The 5,679-nt window shown below is 40.6% G+C and overlaps 1 pseudogene; it reads left to right on the top strand.

Moving 5' to 3' along the window:
- The first annotated feature begins 2,247 nt into the window (after window positions 1-2,247).
- Window positions 2,248-3,612, top strand: LOC127485648 (phosphatidylethanolamine-binding protein 1 pseudogene; annotated as a pseudogene).
- Window positions 3,613-5,679: the final 2,067 nt, after the last annotated feature.

Genomic DNA, 5,679 nt, shown 5'->3' with positions numbered 1-5,679 from the left:
GAGTACACATCATGAAGAGAAAGGTTATATAGTGGTGAAAGCATGCTATAGAATTCTATACAGTGACTATCAGAAGCACTGATGCATATGAACAAACTGTTACACAGATAGTGCACAAGACCTAGAAGCTATAAACAAAAACCACAGATCCACAAAAAATAAAACAAGGATTAACTTAGTTCTAAGAACACAAATCAACTACATTGCAGTAGGTGCTTATGATGGAGGGGGGATAGATGAAGATGAAATCTATCTCCCTGGATGATGCTGAATATTAGATACAATAATGTTAGTCCATAGAACATAGTAATACATTCTCATTACAACATTTATTACACTGCTTCATATCATTTCTTTACTGTCACCTGTAGTTTCTTGTGATCCAGATCTTATAAACCAAAACATAATATTGTCAATATTAAGATCAGGGCATCAGTGATCAAAGCAAAAACAGTTGGGTCAACAAGAAGCAGAGCTTTGAAAAGCCAAAACATTACCTTCCAGTTCCTCTAACATAAGTAGCAATCATCTTCCAAAGGACACAATAGTGCTTTGTTGTCTTTTTTAATAAGAAACAGATAGGGAGGAGAGAGTAGGACAATATGTATGGTAGGCCTCCATGAAGGCATTTACACAACTGCCTCTACCAAGGAAGTGCTTATTCACATAATATGAGTGAACAATTTGGTACCAGTGTTCTGAACTTACCAGTATTTAGGTCTTGCACATTTGTTAAGAGCCACAATTCTCTTCTTTTGTATCTGTGTAAACATATCCATACACTTTTGAATGGCTTTCAGACAGTATCCTGAGGAGACAGAGTTGCAAAAATAGGAACACTGTTACATCTAAAAAGAGTAGTTTAAAGCAGAGGGCAAAACATCTTCCTTCATTAGCTTCCACTCTGTTTTCAACATGCCCAAGCCACTTCTGTCAAACAATTAGGGAAAAAACCAAAGAACACAATTTTCTTTTTGCCAACTTTCTCTGCTTCTTTTCACTTAAGAAGCCAGAATTTCCATGCTGCATGTTAAATTGAATAACATCTCTACAAAATAAGATAATTGTAGAACATGGAATGAATGGGACGTTTGAGTCCAGAGTCTGTAGAGCATATGCTATTGCATGCTTTTCTTAATACCTGTAAATAACATCATCCCATATTTTTAAAATTCTACAAACTTTGACAGGCCTACAAATCAAAAATTTTGTTATTACAACCCCTGTTACATTATCCTCCTGCTGTGAATCTTTAGATAAATCATTGCCATTTCTTTTTTTTAATGCTATAGAGATCATATCACTTAGCTATCTGACAGAACAGATTCACCTTTCTTTAAGTACTTTCACCATCACAACACCATGTTAATATGATTTGAGAGTGGTGACTGTGTGTGTGTGCATACACACATAGCATTATACATAAATAGCTAGATGTGTTTATTTTGGGGTGACTTATAGATTTCAACCCAACTGTAAAATGGCACATGAGGCTTTAAAATAACAGAAAAATATATTCTTGATGCAAACTTAGAGATATTTCATAAAATTCAGAAAATATGAGTGCAAAATCTATGAAATTAATAAAAGTTTGTTTTGGAGTCTGTGTCAATATAAATGTTTTAGAAATAATTTTCTTAAGGTTTTGTTTTCTCTGACCTGATAAAATCCCTAAAAAGAAGTTATACTTGAAGTTCATTGTTTGGTACTGAAAGGATTTTTGTGCATGAGTTCTTTAGCTACTTATGTGTTGGTGATATTCATGTTGTATCAATATTTTTTACTTTTAATATTTTAGTAGTATTCCATTATATTTGTGAGCTGCATATTGCTTATTCAATCACTTTTTGATGGACATTTGAGTTGATTAGTTGTAGGCTATTGTGAAAAAAATTTTTATGAGCACTCATGGATAAGTATTATGTTAAATGGAAGAGTAGGGTCATTGGGTAAATTTTGTTTAACTTTGTAAGAAACTTCAAAAGTAGTTTTTAGAGTGGTAGAAGCAATATGCTGGTGCTCCATGTATGTTACACCCTTCACATCCTTGACACTGACAGTCTTCCATTTTGGCCTTTATAATAGGTGTGTAGTAATAGCTCACTGAGGTTTTAATTTCTATTTCTTTGGTTAGTAGTGATGTTGAGGGGTTTTTTCATGTTATTCTTTTGCGAAATATCCATTTGAACATTTTCCTTCTCTTTTATTTGGGCTGTTTTCCAATGTATTAAGATTAGATATATATAGCGTCAGTTTGCGGACGGTTCGGAGCCTGAGCCCCGGGTCAGCGCCTGGCCTCCCGTTGCCCTCCCGGCTGATCGCCCCCGCTCTGCCCCGCCATGCCGGTGGACCTCAGCAAGTGGTCCGGGCCCTTGAGTCTGCAGGAAGTGGAGGAGCGGCCGCAGCACCCGCTGCAGGTCACCTACAGCGGCGTGGCGCTGGACGAGCTGGGCCAAGTGCTGACGCCCACCCAGGTTAAGAATAGGCCCACCAGCATTGCATGGAATGGTCTTGATCCAGATAAACTGTACACCTTGGTCCTGACAGACCCTGATGCCCCCAGTAGGAAGGACCCCAAATACAGGGAGTGGCACCACTTCCTGGTGGTCAACATGAAGGGCGGCAACATCAGCAGCGGCACGGTCCTCTCCGATTACTTGGGCTCTGGGCCTCCCAAGGGCACAGGCCTCCACCGCTACGTCTGGCTCATTTACGAGCAGGATGGGCCGCTGAAGTGCGATGAGCCCGTCCTCAGCAACCGGTCTGGAGACCACCGCGGCAAGTTCAAGGTGGCGAACTTCCGCAAGAAGTACCACCTGGGGACGCCGGTGGCCGGCTCGTGTTACCAGGCTGAGTGGGACGACTATGTGCCCAAGCTGTACGAGCAGCTGTCTGGGAAGTAGGGTGAAGCCTGGAGACAGGCGTGGTCCCCGAGCCTCCTGCTGGCCTCTCGTGGTCCGTGCTGCATGTAGATTCTCCCCTTCCCTGCCCCGTTTGCACCTGAGCAGTCGGATAGTGGTGTCGGGTGACTTCCTGCCGCCTGTTCTCTGTGACTCTAGATTAGGCACACGTCCCACTTTATATTTAGGTCAAATTTGAATTCCGTTATGGGGGATTGTTTTGGTATTGTAATGGAGTCACCAAATAGTTAATAGAAAGCTAGCAACCCAGAATTTAAAGAAGAAAAAAAGTGCAGGTAAAAAAAAAAAAAAGCCTACAGGAGTAGAGCAGAGTATCAAAACATCCGAGAAAAATGTCTGTGCCTTTTGTGATCCTGAGTCCTGAATTGTGCACAGTGGTATCCCCTGAGACAGCCAGAGCTTGAGTCTCGGGTGAGCCGCAGTAGGGGATGTCTCAGATGGCCCCACAGGCGTCAGTGTCCGCTCTGGTTTCTCTGAATTACTGGAAAAAGCAGTTAGGAAGGAGGCCTTGCTGTCTAGCCGATCAGCTGTTGTAGATGACAGGATGTCAGGAATCCTTATGTCTGGGCCTGTTGAGTGGATCACTCTTCATCGGTGTAAGGAAGGCTGGTCTGGAGTTGCTTCTTGCTGTGTTAATTCCGCTGTGTGCTTATAGTCGACTAAAAATAAAAGCATTGTGAACAAAAAAAAATTAGATATATATATTATATATATATGTAATATATATATAAATTTGGGGTACAAATCACTAACCAGATATATATATTCCAAATATCTTCTCCCAATGTGTGGCTTACCTTTTCTCTTGCTTAATAACAATAATATATAATGTATTTTTAAAGAAGTATTTATTTATTTATTTTTTAATCAGAGTTAGACAGTGAAAGAGAGAGAGAGAGAGAGAGAAAGGTCTCCCTTTTTTCCATTGGTTCACCCCCAAGTGGCTGCTACGGCCAGTGCATTATGCTGATCCAAAGGCAGGAGCCAGGTGCTTCTCCTGGTCTCCCATGCGGGTGCAGGGCCCAAGGACTTGGGCTATCCTCCACTGCACTCCCGGGCCACAGCAGAGAGCTGGACTGGAAGAGGAGCAACTGGGACAGAATCTGGCGCCCCAACCGGGACTAGAACCCGGGGTAGCGGCGCCACAGGCGGAGGATTAGCCAAATGATCTGCAGCGCCGGCCGAGAAGTATTTATTTATTTAAAAGGCAGAATATATATATAGAGAGAGAGAGAAAAAGAGAAGAGATCTTCCATCTGCTTATTCACTCCCAAAACGGCTAAAATGGCCAGGGCTGGTCCAGGCCAAAGTCAGTGGCCTAGAACTTAATCCTGGAGTTCTTTAAATTAATAAATGAACTGACATTGTGAAAATGAACTGAATGTTTCAAAAAAAAGTCAATATCATGAAATTTTAAGAAACAAACTGTTCTTTTTTAAAAGATGTATTTACTTATTTGAAGGGCAAAATGATATATAGACAGAGGGGGAGGGAGGGAAGGAGAAAGAGAGAAAAAGGGAGAGGGAGAGAGAGAGAGAGAGAGAGAGAGAGATCATCCATACCTGATTTACTCCCTAAATTGTTACAATAGCTGGGGTTGGTCCAGGCTGAAACCAGGAGCCTGGAACTCTTTCCAGGTCACCCTCATGGGTAGCAGGGGCCCAAGCACTTAGAACATTTTCCACTGCTATACCAGGCATATTAGCAGTGATGTGGATGGAAAATGGAACAGCTAGGACTCTTAACTGGTGCTCTGATATGGAATGCCACAATGCAAACAAGGAGAAACTGTCCTTGAAAGAAAAGATATTAATAAGGACACACAACTTAAGGTAAAAAGTAATTCTGAACTTCATTCTTCATGTTTTTATATTGGACATTATTAGAACAAATGGAGAAATTTGAATAGAGTCTAATGATTAGGTTGTAGTGATAGGATATTAATTTCTTGACATTTCACAGCTACATGGTAAGTATGTGCAAGATTATCTTTGTTTATAGGAAATATTCACTAAAACATTCAGGGATGATGGAGTTTCATGCCAATGAGTCAAAAATGGTTCAGGAAAAAGTATTGAATATTTGCATAATTTTTACAAGATTGGGACTTTCATAATATAAAATAATTTCTTTCATTCATATGGCCAAAACCGTCTATCATGATAACTAAGTTATGTATAAATTTTTATAATCACATTAATTGAGGAGCTATAATTTTCTATTTGCAAATGATAACTTTTGATCCAACTTCTGACAAAGGATATATCTAACATTTCAACCTTAAGTTCTATAAATCTAATGAGTTTAAATTTATGTTGAGAAGAATAGCTTCATATTCAGATTCCATTTTTTAAAACCTTTAGATGAAGTCATACAACAAGGCCTTGGATGTGACAGAGATAATAACTCCACATTAGTAGGCAATACTTCTTTTAAGATTGTTGTCAGGAGGGCTGTTGTGGCATAATGGGTAAAGCTGCCACCTGAAACACTGGCATCCCATGTGGGCACTGGTCCAAGTCCTGGCTGCTCTACTTTTAAGCCAGCTCCTTGCTAGTGCTCCTGGGAAAGGAGCCAAGGATGGCACTAGTGCTTGTGTTCTTGTACCTGCTTGGGAGACCCAAATGAAGCTCCTTGCTCCTGGCTTCAGCCAGACCCAGCTCTAGCCATTGGGGCTATTTGGGGAGTGAAGCAGCAGATGGAAGATTTCTCTCTCTGTGTCTCCCTGTCTCTTATAACTTTGTCAAATAAATCAATA

Source organism: Oryctolagus cuniculus, chromosome X, assembly GCF_964237555.1.
Source record: "Oryctolagus cuniculus chromosome X, mOryCun1.1, whole genome shotgun sequence".
NCBI lineage: Eukaryota > Metazoa > Chordata > Mammalia > Lagomorpha > Leporidae > Oryctolagus > Oryctolagus cuniculus.
The sequence above is the reverse complement of the archived record's forward strand: the minus strand, read 5'-3'. Positions and strand labels throughout refer to the sequence as shown.